Below are 21,318 nucleotides of genomic sequence, written 5' to 3'. Positions count from 1 at the left end.
TCTATCTATCTATCTATCTATGTATCTATCTATCTACCTACCTACCTATCATCTATCTCTCTGATTTTCTCCAGTTGAGCATGTCTAGTACAATAATATGGGATTGGATTGCTTCATAAATTAACTTCGAGATTTGCCTTGATTTCCTTTGAGCTTTACCAAACTTTGTATATCTTTCGAGACCGTGGTATCCTCGCAGTTGAGCCTTCCCCTCACTCATGTTATTTAAACATTAGGTTGGATTTCCGCCTCATATGGCTGTTGTGTTTTAGGCTATATCATCTGAATTGGTGGGAATGGGGAGTAGCGGGTGGAGGTCCTGGGACCAATTCTGGAACCCAGTGATTCTCTGAATTATGTGAAATCTATTAGTTCCAACAATACAAGCTGATGAACCCTATGTCCTGTAGGTAGAGGTAATGTTTCTGGTTGTCTCTTTGTTCCCTGTAAACCTGATTGCTGTAACCAGAGATGGAAGAAACTAATAGTGACAACGTGGGCGTCTCAGAGCCAAGGATTTCCCAGTGGGGCCAGACACATGGACACGCTGGAATCGCCGGGCTGCCTCTCATTTTCCGTGAGCTCTGTCAGAGTTTAGGAATTGCCTGAAATCTCCAATTGACGTCTTGTTGGCTCACCTATAGAAGATACTCAATATTAGCTACTGGTTGTCTAAAAAAATTAAAACATAAACAAAGAAACAAAAACCTCTTGGCATATTTCAGCCGGAAGTGTCTCTTAATTGTTTAATTCTGCATTCTACTGGTGCTATGATTTCCTCCTTATTAAGATTTCTTACTGTTGCATTTCTTGGTCAAATAAAATGGAACTTCTCCTCCCTGCTCTTCTTCACTCCTCTGAAGAGCAGGGAGGGGTGGTTGACAGGATTGATGACGCCCTACAGTCCTGTCATGAGACAGGCTGCCACCTAGGGTGGCGTCACTCCAGTGTCCCCTCTGGACCCTTTCATCGCACCCTGGGGGGCTGCCTTCTGTGGAGCAGGGGAGGGGGTCCTCTGTGACACTACACTGGAGCTGTTCTGTGTCCTGTCTTTCGGGGGACATTTTCTGTCTCACCGACCCTTCCCACAGGCAATATGTGAACCCACCTGGGAACTTTATTTTTTAATTAATTAATTAATTTTGTGTGTGTTTTTCTTGGAAGTGTTCTCTTTTTTAAATTGAAGTAGAGTTGAGTCACAGTGTTTCAGGTGTATAGCAAAGTGATTCATATATATATTCTTTTTCATATTCAATTCCATTATAGGTTATTACAAGACGTTGAATATAGTTCCCTGTGCTATACAGTAGGGCCTTGTTGTTTATCTGTTTGATATACAGTAGTGTGTATCCATTAATCACAAATTCCCAGTTTATCCTCCCACACTCTTTCCCCTTTGGTAACCATAAGTTTGTTTTCTGTGTCTGTGAGTCTGCTTCTGTTTTGTAAATAAGTTCATTTGTATTCTTTTTTTTAGACTCCACATATAAATGATATCATACGGTATTTGTGTTTCTCTAAATGTTAGAGTCTGTATATCGGGACATTTCTTCCAGCCACTGGCCTACAGGCAGGTGCTTCTGATGGTGATGTTGTCAGAGCTCCTTGATGTACAGCCGTTCTCCCAGCCAGGTGTTTTCACTCATTACTTTGCAGTCCCAGGTGAGCCAAAGCCAGGGTGGGATGAACGGGGTGGGGCTTGGAGTGTGGGTCTGTCACTGGCCTGGGTCACTCACCCTCTCTAGACCGTTCTGTCTCTTGGTGTTTGTCCAGATGTGTGTCTCACTTTTTGTCCCTGTCCCCGAGGTCGGCCTCCACTCCTCCGTGATTTCACCTCTTGCACCACAGCTGTGAGAAGCCGGGCATCTGTGTTTCCAATGCGCTGGACTCAGTGGGACGCAGTGCGGGATGAACTTTATTCCCCCAAACTCACGGTTCAAGTCTAGAGCACGTCTCACCCCCATCCCAGTCTCATAGATGCCAGACTTTCCCCAGAACTTCCAGGGGCTGAGTAACAGTCTAATTTTCAAGTACTGAGAAGTCTAATCAATGCAAGTCTGTCTTTCGGTCTATTTAAAGATCCTTTGCGTGTTGAGCCTGTCTCAGAATCAGAAAGACTTCTGGGGCCCCTGTCTCCCAGCCCTGCCCTTCCTCTCCCCCTTCTCTGCTGCCCTCTGTCTCTGCTCCTCCAGGGCTGGAGCAGGAAGGGGAGGGCGGCAAGGGGCTATTGGAAGGCTTGCTCCCCAGGGCACTGTGATTTGTGAAGCTGAGGTCCAAGCACCGGCTGTCTTGCGTGGGGCGAGTTGGCAGGTTCCTCAGGGGTCTTGTAGGGACCTCAGCTCTCCGTGGCGTGGTTTATGACGCCCTCCTCATAGCTTCTCCACCCCTAGGACACCTCCAGCCGCCTTCTCTCAGGCTTGACTTGCTCCCGGAAGTCTGGCATCCAACTTTCCAGAGGATGTTCAGGCCATTGATAGCAGCTCAGCTCTCTCCCCCCGTGGCCCGTCTACCTACCTGTGCCAGGTGGCTCCAGGCTGCGTCTCTGAGAGATTCTTCCCCTGGAAGTCAGGCACCAGTGCCTCTGCCCCGGCAGCTTGGAACCCTGGGGGTCCCGTGAGGCCCCCCAAATGGTTCTTCTGAAGCTTTGAGCTCTGTGTGTGTGCGTGTGTATGCTTGTGCAATTTCACCATCTAAGTCCCTTTTCCCTTCACCCCTTGGGGTGGGGGAGACACCGCACAGACACTGGCAACACTCCCGCTAAAGAAATGCGGGGTCTCTGACCTCCCCACTCAGTGCCCCACGTGAGAGCTGTGAGGACCCACGTGCGCTGCTCTCCCTACAGCTCCCGTCGGCCCATGGAAGCCGCGGGCGGGGTCCTATTTACAGCACACGGAAATCAGCAGACCCTCCCCGCCCTGACTCTGGATTTTAGAGACGCTCCCTCCCTCCTGTGCATGGGGAGGGGCCAGGCTTCATCCTTGCTGTGCGGGAAGGTCCTGGACCACCTGCTATCAGAGGTCTCATAACTTCATGTGCAGAGCCTTGGTCTGCTGAGATCAGCCTCAATGTACCATGATCATCGGATGCTGTCCATTTGTGCCGGAGTATTTCACACTAAATTAGTGATGTCTGAGGTTTTTCCCCAACTCTAAATTATGTGATGTTATCCTCCTGGTTTTTCCCTGACAGTTCTGGTCATTTACTCTGTACCTATTCAGTTTGCCCGGTTAGCATGGACTCTGGAATGTGCTGCCCTCCTCAGGAGTGGAGGGCTTATTGCCTCAGATGCTGGGAGTGTGGCTGGAAGATGTCTCAGCTGTCGGCCCCCTTTGGGGAGTACCAGCTGCAGATGACGCCCTGCCCAAGGTCATGCCTCCTTCCTGGGGCAGCCAATGCCTTCTCAGCACAGGGGTACCAGTCAGGTTCTCCAGAGAAGCAGATCCAATAGGATGGATTTAGATATATATGTGTAGATATCTATCTATATCTAGATCTATGTCTACATCTATATATCTGGTTTATATCATCTCTATCTGTTTTTATATCTATTTTAATGAGATTTATTTTAAGGAATTGGCCCACAGAACTGTGAAGGCTGGCAAAATCTATAGGATGGACCAGCAGGTTGGAAACTCAGGCAAGAGACGATGTTCCAGTCTTTTTTTTTTAACTGAAGTAGAGTTGATTTACAATATTGTGTTAGTTTCTGGTGTACAGCAAAGTGATTCAGTTATATATATATATTTTTTTTCAGATTATTTTTCATTATAGGATATTACAAGATATTGAATATAATTGCCTGTGCTGTATAATAAATCCCTGTCTTGTCTATTTTATGTAGAGTAGTGTGTATCTGTTAATCCCATACAGTTAATTTATCCCTCCCCGCCTTTCCCCTTTGGTATCTGTGAGTCTGTTTCTGTTTTGTAAATAATTCATTTGTATTATTTTTTAGATTCCACATAATGTGATATTATTTCATATTTGTCTTTCTCTGTGTGACTTACTTCACTCAGTAGGAAAATCTCCAGGTCTGATGTTCCAGTCTTGATGCTGAAGTTTGTGGCCGGCAGGCTGGACACTCAGGCAGGATTTCTCTGTTACAGTCTGGAGGCAGAAACCTTTCTCCCCCCCAAACCTCTTTTTTTTCTTTTAAGGCCTTCAGCTGATTGGGTGAGGTCCACCCACATTAGGGAGGATAACCGGCTTTACTTAAAGTTAACCGATTGTAGATGTTGACCACATGCTCAAAATGCCATCACAGAAACACCTAGACTAGCGTTTGACCAAACAGCTGGGCACCAGAGCCTAGCCCAGTTGACACATAGACGTAACCACACAGCAGGGGTTCAAGGCCTGGCCCCTTGCCCCTGACTCCCAGCTGTGAAGGGCCAGATCAGCTGCAGAGTACCCCAGGGGCACGTGTGAGGCCTTTCCTAGGGCTGCCTGACAACTCACCTTTCCCCCCATGTCCACGCCTGCTTCCTCCCCCTGCATCTACAGGATACACCCTGTCAAATGCCCTCCACCTTTATCTCTGACTCAGGTTTTGCTCCCCTGAGAACCCATCCTGCAAAACCAGTTAATTAGCAAAACTGAGCTACAGGAGTGGATGCCCTGCCTTGCCTACCCTGGGTGTGTAATTCACACTCACTGGAAGCGCTCACCTTTAAATGACCTCTGTGACTCCGGTGGACAAAGTATTTAACATTCACAAGTAATCCCCCAAAACTCCTTGGAACTTCTTCTCCATAAACCATTTTATGCAACTAGTTCAATAGTTCACATTTATTGAGCACTTGCTACATTCCAAGAACTCTTCTAAGCTTTTGAAATATGTTAGTTCATTTAATTCCCCCAACAGACTTATAAGTAGATATTACTATTGTATCCATTTTATAGATATGCAAATGGAGGCACAGAGAGGCCAAGTCACTCACCCAGGGTCACACAGCTTGTCCTCTCACTCAGGAAGGTATAAACACAAAGCGGGGGTAGATGGAAGGGAGGTGATGGGGTTGTCCTGGATTCATTCATCCTCCTCAGCACCAAGGGTGGCTGGAATGTTTTCTGGGTCCCAGGTAGACTGAGAGCTGTGAATTGGACTGCGACCAGGGCCTCGTTCTCTGCTTTGGCGGAAAGTTCTCAAGAGCAAGTAGCAGGCTGGTGGTCACGGGGAGAATAAAGAAGATGATGTTGTTAATGAGGGCAGCTGAGCTCTCCTCCCAGACCTGATACATGGGTGTCTGCTCAGCTTCCCTCTGCAAGGTCTCAAGGCTTTCTGTTCGGCTGCCTTTGTTTTTGGTAAATGGGGACGGACACGATGGGGTGGAGAGCGGGTGGTGTGATGTCTGGGTTCACGCCACGTCTGAAACACCAGCGAGGGGAACACCTTCTGGGAGCGTCCCCACTATACCCACTCAGCGTGAAATGACATTCTTGAGCCTTCCCAAGAAGGCCACAGTGGCTGGGTGAGATTTTAGGAAGTTGATTCAGAGAATGAATGGGCAAAACTTAGCATTTCAGAGACAAGCTAAGGAGAAACTGGGAGGCATTAAGGCAAAGGTTGGCTTGCATGTGTCCTACCTGTGGATTTCTGTCTTTGGGGCATGAGCTGGTTCTGAGGGACCAGGGTAATAGCGTTCAGCTCTCTAAGGGGCATCTTCCCACGCATCCTGGGTTTTAACCAAAAGAGGATCATGGATCTCGGGAGGGCGGCCCACGGTGGAAATGACACATGGAGACGGTTCAGGGACGCGTGCCTCCTCTTTGTCTTCTCTGCCGTCAAACCAGAGTGTGACTTTTCCTCCACGGAAAGGACAGCAAGGTTCACGGAATAAATAGAGGCAGGGTTTGAATCCTGAGTTCCAATCCCTGCTCATCTGCTTAGCAGATCTTTGACCTTGACTTCGTTATCAGAGAAACAAGGGGAGTGATAACCACCTCCCAGGCTCTCTCAGTACGCCAGCTGATGATGAGTGCCATCAAAGGCTCCACAGTTTGGGTGATGAACGAGGCCATTACTACCACTCAGGGGAATTGCAGCAGCCTTGCTGGGTTAACTGGCTTCTGATGCATTTTTTACACAAAGATCAAGTTATTCTATCCGCCATAAAACGAGAAGGGAGAAGGGCCCGCCTTCCTCTTTTTTAGAGAGATAGAGCCAGCCTGGAAGATCTGGTTTCGAGATTGCAAAACCTGGTCACATTTCAGAGGGTTAGACTGGCAAAGAAAAGTCCAGGTACTTGATAGCTCTTTTCCCAGCAAGAGGAAAAAAAAGTGCTGAATAAACGTTATCATTGTATCTCGTGAATGCTGCAAACAGAAAACTCAGAGAAATTTCAAGCGAGAAGATAATCCCCGAACGGAACAGCGTGTGGGTTCAGCAGGCGGGTGTGTGTAGGATGAAGGTCAGGCTTGGCCCCGCAGGAGGACGACAAGCCCCTTCCATCTCCCTGCAGCCCCTCCCCCAGCCCCCATCTTAGCCACCCTCCCTGCCCTGGGAAACTCTGTCATTGCTCTGCGGCCCCGAGAGAGTCCAAGCCCCGTCCCTGCCTGGACCAAGCCCTGGAGCTGTTCACCTTGCCCAGCTTCATGGCTTGGGGCCTGAGGATGAAATTTTTCATCCCTGGGACTGGAACAGAATGCCCCATCTTCATCAAGACCTCACTTTCCCATTTTCCATCCTTTCTCCTTCTCTCTCCCCCTCCTCTTTGGTGTCCGATGGGCCCCCAGGTCTTAGCATCTCCCCTCCCCTCCGTCCTGCCTCCTTGCTCCTTGGCTGGACCGCCTTCACTCCTGGCTGGACCATGGTAACATTTCCCTCCCTGCAGTCAGCTGCCTTGGGAATCTTCCCAAAAGCCTCTTTGGGAAACTCCATTCTACAGATGCTCAAAAATCCCCAGCTGCTGTTTTCAGAGCAAGGGCCACACTTCCTAGCCTGTACTTTGAGGCTCTCTGGGTGGCTCCGTCTGGCCCTCTGCGATCCACACAAGCCTTCCTGGTCCAGCCACGGTGCCCACCATCCCCCCCTTGGGCTCTCCCGCTTTCCTGCTTTTCTGGAACATCTGCCTGAGGGACTGGCCCAGCTTCTCTCCACACCCTCTGTCCGAGGCCTTTGTCCTGCTTTGAAAAGCCCTCCTTGACCACCTCAGGTGATGGCAAAGATGATTTGGATGTTGTTATGCTGTTTCACAGGGACTTTTACTCACATGCAGAGGTGGCTGCCTTGTGCCCCCTTTATGGGCTCGTGTTCTGCAGCCCTATTGCCCTAGATGGCCTGCGGCGCTTATTCCTTCTGCCTGGGCTGCCCTCCTCTCTCATGTCTGTATAACATTCTTCCTATTTTTCATCATCTGATTTAAATCCTACCACCCAAAGCTGAAGCTCCCTCTTCCTCTTCCCTGAGCTGTCCCAGTGCATCTTATTGAAGCTGCTATGTTGCCCCTTATTCTGTATCATAAAACATTAGGCCACATGCTAACTCTCCTGCAAGGCATGAGAGACACACCTTGGAACTTTTTCATCCTGCCTCACCCCTGGACACAGCTCTTTGCATGATGTCATCAGTTAATACTTCTAGAAGGACTTGCTAATGATGTATTTCATGGAAGATTCTGTATGGATGGAATGCATAGCTGTACAGCCAGAGGCACATTACAAACCTCGCCTCCTGAGTACAGTAAGTTCCCTACGTATGCACCTCCAAGTTGCAAACTTTCAAAGATGTGAACGTGCGTTCACCTGTCCGATCACATAAGTTAGTTCACGTATCTGGTATACATTGTCATGTGCGTGCATCCTTTACAAGTGGTTGTGCTTTTGTGTAGTTTATTGGACAGTACTGTATAGAGTACAGTAGTACAGTATCTTTATTTCAAGCCCAGGATGTCCGGAAGCAAGCGTAAAAGCAGCAGTGATGTAGCTGGTACTGCTAGGAAGCGCCAAGCGATAATGATGGAAACAAAAATGAAAATAATTGAGAGAGTGGAGTGAGGCGAAAAGATGGTAGATGTCGCTTGTTCTTATAACATGAAACGTTCAACCATCGGCGCGATTTTAAAGAACAAGGACAAGATCATGGAACATGTGAAGTCTGCCGTGCTGATGATGTCGACAATGATATCGAAGAAGCGTGGAAAAGTGATGGAGGAGGTGTTGACAATAATATCGAAGAAGAGTGGAAAAGTGATGGAGGAGATGGAGAAACTTCTCAGTGTGTGGATGCAGGATGAGAATCAGCATCGAGTCCCGCTCAGCTTAATGCTAATTCAAGAGAAAGCTAAAAGCCTTTGTGAAGACTTGAAGAAGAAACACAGCGAAGAATCAGAGGGCACATCTTTTAATGCCAGCCACGGCTGGTTTCACCGGTTCAAGGCTAGAGCCAACTTCCACAGCGTAAAACTGGCGAGGCAGCGAGTGCAGATACGGTAGCTGCCTGGGAATTTCCTGAATTCTCTTTGTCCTAGAGAAAGAACAAAGGGAGACAAGAGGAGAAGAATAATTGAAGAACCGGAGAGATTCACAATGCAGGAAATGGCAAGGAGATTTTCTTTACTTGAGGAGGCACTGTTAGTTTTTGAGGCACAGGACCCGAACGTAGAACAGTACACAGAGGTTGCAGCAGCCGTTCAGAATGCAGTCCAGTGCTACCGTGTCATCTATGATGAGAAAAAAGAGCTACTACCCAGACATCGCTGGATCGCTTTTTCAAGAAGGTAGATAGAATTGAATCCAGCAAGGAACCAGAACCTGTGCCGTCAACATCAGGCGTGAGTGAAATTGCAGCTTGCCCTCCGTCTCCTATTGCTGACTACCCTTCAGCTCTACCATCTCCCACCTCCTCTCCCTCCTCCGGTCAGTGACTTTTCTTGCCTGTTCACGTGATGCCAGCCCTTGTATGCCAGCTGTTGCACTGTACTACTATACTTTTCAAGGTACTGTACTGTAAGATTAAAAATCTTTTCTTTCTTTTTTGTTTTTTTATGTATTATTTGTGTGAAAAGTATTATAAACCTATTACAGTACAGTACTATATAGTTGACTGTGTTAATTGGTTCCCTAGGCTAACTCTGTTGGACTTAAGAACAAATTGGACTTAATGAATGCGCTCTCAGAATGGAACTCATTCGTATGTAGGGGACTTACACTGTATCAGCGAAGGGTGTTTGTGGTGAGGCTCGTGATTTCTATTTAAATATATAAGAAGAGTGAAAAATCTTTATTTCCAGATTGTGTCCAGTACAAATGAGGCAATTTTGATGCAGTTCTCTTAAACTAATCAAAATCAGCAGAAATGGAAAAGTTGATTTCAGTGCTCCTGGTGGTGAAAATCCCATCACCAGGGAGGCCAAAGTGTTTCAGCCAAGCCAGTGGACACAGAACTACTTTCAGGATGAGTTCAAGGTTCTTTGAAATTCCTCACTCTTAAAGAGCACAAGGAAACCTTTCCCAGTTAATATTCTGTAAGTATTTGGCCGTTGGTTTGTTTTTTAATGGCAGATAATGTAGAGAATTATCTACATTATTGGAGAGCCTCAGTATTTTTTTCTTTCTGCCTTTAGGCCAGTTGATTTTCATTAGGAAAAGCTTCTAACTCTCCTGACCTGCCTCTCCATACTGTATTCAAAATAAACACATTAGAGGGATGCTGAAAGAAGAATTTCATCTGAAAGAGATGCTCTGTGATATTCTCTGGGTCCCTTATGTAGGATATCTCTATTAATTTAAGTTATTTTCATTTTTGCTCTGTTATAGAACTTGCTGCTCAGGAATTTTGCATTTATAATATTGAGATGGTAATACAATATTGATTAATTTAACTAGCAATTAGTTATTTTATATGCATCCTCTAAAGCAGTTATGCATTAACAGTGTTTTACTTTTTTCTGCCCAGTGTTAATTTAAAAATATGAAACAGACCTCATTGTTTGCATAGATGGCTATTGAGGCAGTTGCTGTCTCTAAGATGTGCCCTTGTGATTACATCAAGACAAAATTCATTTTGAAGGCCAAATTTGCTTCTAAAACAGACTTTGGGATTCTGTTCTCAAAGATACATTTTGTTTGGTGAACTTTCTTAGAAATACATCATGTCCCTTTAATCTGTGGTCTGCTTGTCAGTTGTCTGCCATTATGAAATGACTAAATATTTATGTTTTTCCAGTTGAGCTTAGGGAAAAAAAAAAAAAAACACAACTCTGGTAAATGTGTTTCCTTTAACAGAAGGCTCAGTGTAAAACGGGAGAGAAGTAGTATTTATGGTTGTTTTCCCTTTTCTGGATGTCACCCGCCTTTCAAACGCAGCCTGTTTTCTTTCAAATGTCTCATTTTTACTGGGGACCTCGAGGCAGACCGTGGACCCCAGACCGAGGGGCTGTGGAGCCGTTTGGTGGTTGCGCGTCTTGTCGTGGTGGAAGGTGGCGGCCGTCCCGCCATGAAAGCTTGAATGCTTTCACGTGCGCATGATGAGGCCGAGAAGGAGAGAAAGACCCAGCGTCCCTTCCTCCAAGGACATCACAGGCTTGTAAGGAGCATTAATGTCTAGGTTCGTTTTGCTCTCTCCTTGGAAAAAGAACAAGAGAAGAAGCATTAAGGATGGAGGTTGATTTAAGGCTGTGAATGGCAAAAAGGCTGACCCTAGGGAACAAAATGAAATGAAACCAAACAACCACAAAACAAAACAAAACTGACAAGCAGCATCCAGGCATGGCCATGCGTGGCACAGGCGTGGTTCCTGAAGACTCTTGCCATTTTCTTCTGGCGGAACTGCTCTGGTATATTTTTACCACGTTTCTCTAAGATGGAGAGTCAAAGGACCCCCTTTGGGGAATTTGAAAAGCTGCCCAGAATTGCCTCGCTGAGTTCTGAGTTAGAGCGGATAAGGCAGCACAGTGACTTACAAGTGGAAAGGTACGCACGTGTGCGCACGAACAATGTCAAGTTGAGGCATGATAACGATGGAACAGCATACGACGTTTTGGGTTCTGAGCAGGTTCAGGAGGCCGAAGAGCTGATGTGGATGCGATTTCAGAGCACTGCCGTGTTTTCTAGCTCTGGAACGCCAGCTCCCTAGTTTCTGCCCTGCCTACAAGTGACATGTCTCAGGGACTCAGCTACTGGCAGAGCAGCTGCTTTGGTTGGTCTTCACAGATTTCCTTGCCATCACCTCTTAACTTCACAATAATTTCAGGGCCTTTTTTCTCTGCTTGGCTTCTGGAGCACAGGTGTGCCAGGGCTGGCACCTCGGACTTACTAGAAAGATGGCCCATATCTCTATTCAACTCTGTACTCAGGGACTTCTATTAGTTTCTTGAAATTGCCCATGATAGGGATAGTTACTCCACAAGAATTGCCAAATGCTTCAAGTCAGAGGATTTCCCCTGGAGAGCCGGTTGCTAAACATTAAGTAACACACCACTTCTGAGACACTGGGGTCCCTTCCACCCGCCAGAGCTGACATTATGGCCTGGCCTTTCCTCTGTCTCTTCCAGACTGGACTGTCCCTGATCCTCTGTCTCTAGAATCTCTCTCTGCTACTACACTTTTCCCTTTATCCCACCTATAAATGTACCTGCTTTCTCATCCTTAACAAACCAACTAGACAAATAAGATAAACCTTCTTCTAATTGGATTGTAAACTTCTTGAGGGCAGGACTGAGTCTTGCGCACTCTTGCATTCCTAGCTGCTGGCAATTTCTGACACACAGTAGGCATGCAACAAATGTTGGGTGAGTGAACACGTGTTTCTTTTTTTCTTAAACTACTCTCCCCTTTGCTCTCTTTGTTGCTTAGTGCCTTTCATGAATAGCCTATGTTGACCTTCCCATATCCTCCCAACCTTCCACTAGCAAACCTTTGGAAACTGGCAACATTATTGGAGGTCACCCAGAGGTTTTGACTTGCCAAATCCAATACCTTTTTATCAACTTGTGTGGTTGGTTGATTGAATTTCTCATTCGTATTCAGCTCTCTGGAGATCGACGCTGTGAACTGTTTCTGCCTTGCTGAATGTCCTTCCTTGGCATCCAGGACGTGGGTCCTTTCTAGCTTTTTCCTAATTCTCTGACTGCTCCTCCTGTGTTCTTGGGTGTCCAGTTTTCCTCCTTCAGTCTCTCAGATAGTTCAGGTGCTCTGCTCGATTGGATTCTGCCTGCATACCTTCCTTATGCGAGTTATTCTGCAGCTGAGGGTCAAGCGTGGTAATGGGGGAGTTGGTATTTGTGATTGTTCCTTTACAACCTTGTCTCTCCCACTAGACTCTGAACTCATGGCAGAGCCCACCCCTAGTTAGTGCTTAGCTCAGTGATGGCACCTGGAGGAAACTGACTTAGTGAATGTTGGATAGATGGATGGATGGATGGATGGATGATGGATGGATAGATTGGTGGATGGATGGATGGATGATGGATGGATGGATGGACGATGGATGGGTAGATTGATGGATGGATAGATTGATGGATCATGGATGGATGGATGGATGGATGATGGATAATGGGTGATGGATGAATGGATGGAGGAACAACTGAATGAATGAATGGATTTGAAGGGTAGGTTGAACTTAGATTGTGAAAAGAAACAAGTATCAACATAACTTCTTAATTATAGAGACAAGACATTCAACATTTCTGAACTGTGTTCTGAGAGTAAAAGACACTCTACAGTGTGCCTCTCCTGCGTACTTTTTCACTTTCATACCTTTGCTCATCTGTCTCCTCTGCCTTGTATACTCTCCTCCCTGTTCCCATCTATTGAATACTAAGTGCCTATGGTATACTCACTCCTTTGAAGAGGCATTGCCATTCCATGGGGTTAGAGGGAATTGCCACCTCCTTTGTACTTCTCTTATGACCCTCACCACATTCTGCCTCCAATCAGTCATTGAACCAGAAGTGTAATCCCCCCATCAAATCCTTTGTTTACTGAGGGCACCATTCTGTGTCACCTCTAGTACCTGGACACTCAATACATATATAGACTGAGATAGATCACTTATCTTGATAATAGTTATTTGTTTCTCAAGTCTTAGATATAATGTTATAAGTAGGAAGATTTATGGACTGGGCTAATTTCCAGCAGATCATTTTATTTAAAAAATTAGAACAGAAAAGTGTATTCAGCATGTCTGTTTGAGTTGGACACAGATAATAAAAGAGAGGAAGGTGGCTCTTTCGAACACAGACACCGTAGTGTATAGGATGCTTCGTGTCTTCAGGGTTGATTAATCCTGCTCTTCCCCACCCTAAGCAGAATCCCAGGGGATTGCCTTCATTTTTTACCCCTGACATCACAGCATATTGCTTTTGTCCTCAGGCCCCCTCCTCCCATGGTTCTGAGATGGCTGTCACAGTTCCAGCTGTCCCCAAGACAGGACAATATCACATGACCTTTCTTTGTCAGCCAAGAGACTTTCTCCAGGAGTCCTCCTGTTATGTCCCCCAGGGTTGAATTGGCCAAAATTCAACCTCAAGCTCATCCCTAAACCACTCAGTGGCAAGAGGAATGGGTGCCCAGTGACAAGATTTGCCCCTGAAGTTGGGGCAGGATCAGCCTTCGCCAGGGCATGTCGGGGGGCTGGTCTACATACCCAAGCGAAGTTGGGTTTCCTTTCTCAGGAGAAGGGGGCAGCCGGTGTGTCTGCTGCCTTTGCCACCTGTGGGGAGGGGGCGGTAAACACAGGAGCGGGCCCACAGCTCACCGTGACTGTGCCTGGTGGCGCTGGTGGGAATGGAGCCTCTTGCGAAAGACGGCTGTTGTTCACTCAAGGTCCGGGGTGTTTTCTGTCGAGAAGGCAGCAGCTCTCTAGGACATCTAGTTTTCCGTCTTCCCCGTAGCTGACCTTAGCGTATGAAACATTCACTGTTGCTGACACAGGTGGCCAGGAAAATCTGTGCGTAGGGAGTGGCTTCTCGTCCGCGTGTTCATGGAACGAGGACGCTGCATGTCCCTGAACATACGATGCCTTGTGTCTCTTCGCTTGGCACTGCCACAAACACTGTCTCGTTGGACTCGCACCATCTCTCTCTAACCCGTGGCTTGCAGATGGGCAGACTGAGGCGGAGAGTGGTCTGTTGGCTGCTGGTGGTCAGCACCAATCTGGCTCTGAGCTCGGTCTCTCTGTGCACCGCGACTGCTTTGCAAATTAAACTTGCCCTTGAGATGCTCAGGTGTGTTTAACTTTGACCATTTCCAGTGAGAGTTTTCCAATGATCGCGATCATGTGTGTTCTCCTACTGCGTAGATCAGGGGGCTCATTGGATCCAGGGGTGCTGGGGTTCAGAGCACTTGACCTTGGCAGGGCTGGGCACCATGTTCTTCATCCTCTGCTTTCTGCAGGACCAAGGACTGTTCAGCTGGCGTGAGCAGTTTGCTCTCATACCAAGGTTCTCAAATGGCTGTGTTTTTTGACTTCTTGAGTCTGGTTTGCATAATTTTCTGACTTTTCTGCTTTGATTGGGCCGGTTGTTACCTCACGCGGCTGGTAGCGTGCCTTTCTCTGGCAAAGCTTCTCTCTCCCTAGACTTCGTGACATCTTTTTGGATCCTTTGTGGGCTTTTCAGCTGCATTGCGGATAATTTACGTTGTCAGATAAATGCCCTCTGGATAGATGAAATATTAATAACATTATAACGCTAATTTAAAAATACCCATTGCACATATTTAATAGAATCTTCTCTGGCCTTTGCTCTTGTCTTTAAATCAGGTCCAATAATATTCAATCATAAATCAAGTGTTTCTTTTGGCATAGAAGAGGTTTGGGCACGAAAATGTACTATAGGATGACACAGTATAGGAAATTTTAGCCCAGGCTTTTAAAACCCATGTTCCCTTTGCAGCAATTGGAAACTAAATACTATTTTAACCACTTGTCCGTGGAAAGCATTTAACCAAATAATAGTCAATATTGGCTTTTGGATTTAGAGAAAAAGAAATTTGGAAACACCTTAATTAACTCAAGATCTGTGCGGCCAGGCAAAGCATGACCTAATTCACTGCTATCCCCTCCTTTCCTCCTGAGTGGCCTGTCTCTGAGCATGGGAGGCCCCATGGTTCCATGAGGCTGGATGCTTATCCCACATCACTGTGAAGAAAACATTTTGCAAATGTGTTTAGGATTATACAAGCATTATTATGTAGTTCTTCTCTGATTATCAAGATGAATATTCTTGGTTCTGAAAATTTGGAAAATGCCCATGATTATAAAGAAGAAAATAAGACTCCCCAGAAATCACATTGGAAACCCAAAGACCACTTCCAGTAGCGATTTGCTGCACTTTCTTAGAGCCTTCCTTCCTCCTCTTTCTATCTCCCCTTTTGGTTTTTTTTTTTTTTTTTTTTTTTTTTTAATTTTTATTGGAGTATAGTTGATTTACAATGTTGTTAGTTTCTGCTGTACAGCAAAGTGACTCAGTTATACATATACATAGATCCACTCTTTTTTTTTTTAGATTATTTTCCCATATAGGCCATTACAGAGCATTGAGTAGAGTTCCCTGTGCTATACAGTAAGTCCTTATTAGTTATCTATTTTATATATAGTAGTGTGTGTATGTCAACCTCAGTCTCCCAGTTTATCCCTCCCCTTATCCCCTGTAGAAAACAAACCATAAGTTTCTTTTCTACATCTGTGACTCTACTTCTGTTTTGTAACTAAGTTCATTTGTACCCTTTTTCCCCTCTTGTTTTTCATCCATCTGTTTTCTGTTTATGATATTGGAATCAGACTATATATATGGTTTTGTATCCTAATTTTCCCCCAAGAATTTCGATTTTCCATATCCTACCAAACCCTTTGCCCCACCAGTTGGGCAATTTGGTTTAAATATCTCGATGCACAGGCCCCGCAGCCTTCTGGTGGAGTTGGCTGGGGGCCTCTTGGGTGGAGTGGGAGGCTGAATTGGTCTGTGGAACCATTTATAAATAATATTGTCCATTGCAAATATTGATTTTGATGCAATACTTAAGGCATTTTCTAACTTGGAAATATTTTTGACTGAAAAAGCTGCCGTTTGCAATTTGTCATGTTGTGAGGATTTTGTTCAATGTACTAAATATTTTGGGATTGGATATTTGATTTGGAAACTTGCATAAGCACAGAAATTCCTGTATCTACAAAAAAAAAAAAAAACAGATTGGATTTTAGAGCTGTACCGACAGGCATATTCTGAGGAAGATTTTTTATTTTTATTTTTATTTTTTTAATAAGGTAGCTGTCTAATCTCTTAAAAGAATATGGATCCTTGTGGCATCTACAAATTAAAAAGACCGTTTCTTTCCTGGGACTAAAACAGTTGTCTAATTACAGTTCTCAGGATGTTGAATAAACCCCATTACTCTTTGTTTTTGAGCAGACAAAAGTGCTAAAGTAATGATCTGGGGAAACCATTATTACTAAAGCTGTGGGCTGTGAGGAAAGGAAAACATTTTCAAAATATTTTCTTTGCAAAAGTATACGTGGGCTTCAGTATATCCGTTCAGGCTTGGCCCTCATTTCATTCCTGATTTTTGCTTCGTAATGCTGAACTTCCCTGGGAGAAATGGTGCCCCATCTCTCCCCTCACTTTTTTTTTTTTTTTTAAAGTAAGACTTTTAAGTTCATTCCCCTTTTAGGATATTTTAAAGTAATGTTTCAGAAATAGGATTTGTCACTAAATGTATAGTCTATCCTTGGTTTTAATATTTGGGAAAAAACCAGGTCTTAATATATTGAAATTCTCTTTCAGGTTGTTCCAAGATCTTTGAAGACCCAGGAAAAAGCTATATTGACCAAAAGCAAGACAAATGACTCACAGAGAGAAAAGATGGGGGAGCCAAGGGCAATTAAAGGTAAAACAACAAAACCCAGAAAACCCTACCTTTCCTACTCAAGAATTTTTAGAAAAATGTGAATGTAAATATTTTATATCTTCAGTATTTGATATTTGTGGTCCCAAACCTCCAAAGACCTTTTCTTGGGTCCTTTGGTGTACTTAGAGGACTTATGTTGGTTCCATTGATTCTCCCGCACAAATAAGATGCCCCTCGCCCAGTACTACCTGTTCCTGCCTTCAACACTGTAGAGTTGTTGTTGTTGTTTTTTTAAGAGAAAAAACCCCTGCAAAAATCAGTGGGGGGAATCTTATTTCACAGGTGTCTTAAGACTCTCAACTATTTATTTATTTATTTATTTATTTATTTATTTTTTATAAATTTATTTTATTTGTTTATTTTCAGCTGCATTGGGTCTTTGTTGCTGTGTGTGGGCTTTATTTGTGGTGAGCAAGGGCTGCTCTTTGTTGCAGTGCTCTGGCTTCTCATTGTGGTGGCTTCTCTTGTTGCCGAGCATGGGCTCTGCGTGTGCGGGCTTCAGTAGTTGTGGCTCGTGGGCTCTAGATCGCAGGCTCAGTAGTTGTGGCGCACGGCCTTAGTTGCTCCGCGGCATGTGGGATCTTCCCGGACCAGGGCTCGAACCCATGTCCCCTGCATTGGCAGGCGGATTCTTAACCACTGCGCCACCAGGGAAGTCCCTCAACTATTTAAATAAACAAAAACTGGATATTATAGATGATGTATGATGTTTGATTTATGCAGCATAGAATAGCAATGACTTAGTGGATCTACACTGAGGAAAGAAACCTTGGCTATACATCAATGGCTAAATGAATGTATAGTTAGCTATATTTAGTGTTTAGTAAGCTCTTCATGCATCATTTTATTTTATTTTATTTTTAGGTGGGAGAATTTTAGTTTATTTTTAAAATTTTTTAATTTTTTAACATCTTTATTGGAGTATAATTGCTTTACAATGGTGTGTTAGTTTCTGCTTTATAACAAAGTGAATCAGCTATACATATACATATATCCCCATATCTCTTCCCTCTTGCGTCTCCCTCCCACCCTCCCTATCCCACCCCTCTAGGTGGTCACAAAGCACCGAGCTGATCTCCCTGTGCTATGCGGCTGCTTCCCACTAGCCATTTATTTTACATTTGGTAGTGTATATAAGTCCATGCCACTCTCTCACTTCATCGCAGCTTACCCTTCCCCCTCCCCGTGTCCTCAAGGCCATTCTCTATGCCTGCGTCTTTATTCTTGTCCCGCCCCTAGGTTCTTCATAACCATTTTTTTTTCCTTAGATTCCATATGTAAGTGTTAGCATACAGTACTTGCTTTTCTCTTTCTGACTTACTTCACTCTGTATGACAGACTCTAGGTCCATCCACCTCGCTACAAATAACTCAATTTCATTTCTTTTTATGGCTGAGTAATATTCCATTGTACATATGTGCCACATCTTCTTTATCCATTCATCTGTCACTGGACACTTAGGTTGTTTCCATGTCCTGGCTATTGTAAATAGAGGTGCAAAGAACATTGTGGTATATGAATCTTTTTGAATTATGGTTTTCTCAGGGTATATGCCCAGTAGTGGGATTGCTGGGTCATATAGTAATTCTGTTTTTAGTTTTTTAAGGAACCTCCATACTGTTCTCCATAGTGGCTGTATCAATTTACATTCCCACCAACAGTGCAAGAGGGTTCCCTTTTCTCCACACCCTCTCCAGCATTTATTATTTGTAGATTTTTTAATGATGGCCATTCTGACTGGTATCACTGAGGTGATACCTCATTGTACTTTTGATTTGCATTTCTCTAATGATTAGTGATGTTGATCATCCTTTCATGTGTTTGTTGGCAATCTGTATATCTTCTTTGGAGAAATGTTTAGGTCTTCTGCCCATTTTTGGATTGGGTTGTTTGGTTTTTTGATATTGAGCTGCATGAGCTGCTTGTATATTTTTGAGATTAATCCTTTGTCAGTTGCTTCCTTTGCAAATATATTCTCCCATTCTGAGGGTTGTCTTTTCATCTTGCTTATAGTTTCCTTTGCTGTGCAAAAGTTTTTAAGTTTCATTAGGTCCCATTTGTTAATTTTTGTTTTTATTTCCATTTCTCTAGGAGGTGGATCAAAAAGGATCTTGCTGTGATTTATGTCATAGAGTGTTCTGCCTATGTTTTCCTTTAAGAGTTTTATAGTGTCTGGCCTTACATTTAGGTCTTTAATCCATGTAGAGTTTATTTTTGTGTATGGTGTTAGGGAGTATTCTAATTTCATTCTTTTACATATAGTTGTCCAGTTTTCCCAGCACCACTTATAGCAGAGGCTGTCTTTTCTCCATTGTATATTCTTGCCTCCTTTATCAAAGGTAAAGTGACCATATGTGCGTGGGTTTATCTCTGGGCTTTCTATCCTGTTCCATTGATATATAGTTCTGTTTTTGTGCCAGTACCATACAGTCTTGATTACAGTAGCTTTATAGTATAGTCTGAAGTCAGGGAGTGTGATTCCTCCAGCTCCGTTTTTCTCAAGGTTGCTTTTGCTATTCGGGGTCTTTTGTGTTTCCATACAAATTGTGAAATTTTTTGTTCTAGTTCTGTGAAAAATGCCATTGGTAATTTGATAGGGATTACATTGAATCTGTAGATTGCTATGGGTAGTATAGTCATTTTCACAATGTTGATTCTTCCAATCCAAGAACGTGGTATATCTCTCCATCTGTTTGTATCATCTTTAATTTCTTTCATCAGTGTCTTATAGTTTTCTGAGTACAGGTCTTTTGTCTCCTTAGGTAGGTTTATTCCTAGGTATTTTATTCTTTTTGTTGCAATGGTAAATGGGAGTGTTTCCTTAATTTCTCTTTCAGATTTTTCATCCTTCGTGTATAGGAATGCAAGAGATTTCTGTGCCCTAATTTTGTATCCTGCTACTCTACCAAATGCATTGATTAGTTCTAGTAGTTTTCTAGTAGCTTCTTTAGGATTCTCTATGTATAGTATCATGTCACCTGCAAACAGTGACGTTTTTACTTCTTCTTTTCCGATTTGGATTCCTTTTATTTCTTTTTCTTCTCTGATTGCTGCGGCTAAAACTTCCAAAACTATGTTGAATAATAGTGGTGAGAGTGGGCAACCTTGTTTTGTTCCTGATCTTAGTGGAAATGGTTTCAATTTTTCACCATTGAGAAAGATGTTGGCTGTGGGTTTGTCATATATGGCCTTTATTATGTTGAGGTAAGTTCCTGCTATGCCTACTTTCTGGAGGGTTTTTATCATAAATGGGTGTTGAATTTTGTCGAAAGCTTTTTCTGCATGTATTGAGATGATCATATGGTTTTTATCCTTCAGTTTGTTAATATGGTGTATCACATTGCTTGGTTTGCGTATATTGAAGAATCCTTGCATTCCTGGGATAAACCCCACTTGACCATGGTGTATGGTCCTTTTAATGTGCTGTTGGATTCTTTTTGCTAGTTTTTTGTTGAGGATTTTTGCATCTATGTTCGTCAGTGATATTGGCCTGTAGTTTTCTTTCTTTGTGACATCTTTGTCTGGTTTTGGTATCAGGGTGATGGTGGTCTTGTAGAATGAGTTGGGGAGTGTTCCTTCCTCTGCTGTATTTTGGAAGAGTTTGAGAAGGATAGGTATTAGCTCTTCTCTAAATGTTTGATAGAATTCACCTATGAAGCCATCTGGTCCTGGGCTTTTGTTTGTTGGAAGATTTTTAATCACAGTCTCAATTTCAGTGCTTGTGATTGGTCTGTTTATATTTTCTATTTCTTCCTGGTTCAGTCTCGGAAGGTTCTGCTTTTCTAAGAATTTGTCCATTTCTTCTAGGTTGTCCATTTTATTGTCATATGGTTGCTTGTAGTAATCTCTCACGATCCTTTGTATTTCTGCAGTGTCAGTTGTTACTTCTCCTTTTTCATTTCTAATTCTATTGAGTTGACTCTTCTCCCTTTTTTTCTTGATGATTCTGGGTAATTGTTTATCAATTTTGTTTATCTTCTTAAAGAACCAGCTTTTAGTTTTATTGATCTTTGCTATCATTTCCTTCCTTTCTTTTTCATTTATTTCTGATCTGATCTTTATGATTTCTTTCCTTCTGCTAACTTTGGGGTTTTTTTGTTCTACTTTGTCTAATTGCTTTAAGTGTAAGGTTAGGTTGTTTATTTGAGATGTTTCTTGTTTCTTGAGGTAGGATTGTATTGTTATATACTTCCCTCTTAGAACTGCTTTTGCTGCATCCCATAGGTTTTGGGTCATCGTGTTTTCATTGTCATTTGTTTCTAGGTATTTTTTGATTTCCTCTTTGACTTCTGCAGTGATCTCTTGGTTACTAAGTAGCGTATTGTTTAGCCTCCCTGTGTTTGTATTTTTTACAGATTTTTTCCTGTAATTGATATCTAGTCTCATAGCATTGTTGTCAGAAGAGATACTTGATATGATTTCAGTTTTCTTAAATTTACCAAGGCTTGAGTTGTGACCCAAGATATGATCTAT

At 43.7% G+C, this 21,318-nt stretch overlaps 1 protein-coding gene across 4 annotated transcripts in view; it reads left to right on the top strand.

Moving 5' to 3' along the window:
- The window catches only part of ERG (ETS transcription factor ERG), a 285,554-nt gene that overhangs the window by 60,851 nt on the left and 203,385 nt on the right, over positions 1-21,318 (top strand). For all 4 annotated transcript variants that reach the window (XM_036851466.1, XM_036851463.1, XM_036851459.1 and 1 more), the window contains exon 2: positions 16,722-16,824. The gene's annotated coding sequence lies outside the window, so the exon portion shown is untranslated. The remainder of the gene's footprint in view (positions 1-16,721; positions 16,825-21,318) is intronic.

This window comes from Balaenoptera musculus, chromosome 4, assembly GCF_009873245.2.
Source record: "Balaenoptera musculus isolate JJ_BM4_2016_0621 chromosome 4, mBalMus1.pri.v3, whole genome shotgun sequence".
NCBI classification, from domain to species: domain Eukaryota; kingdom Metazoa; phylum Chordata; class Mammalia; order Artiodactyla; family Balaenopteridae; genus Balaenoptera; species Balaenoptera musculus.
Note: the sequence above shows the minus strand (reverse complement) of the source record. Positions and strands in the feature narration are given on the sequence as shown.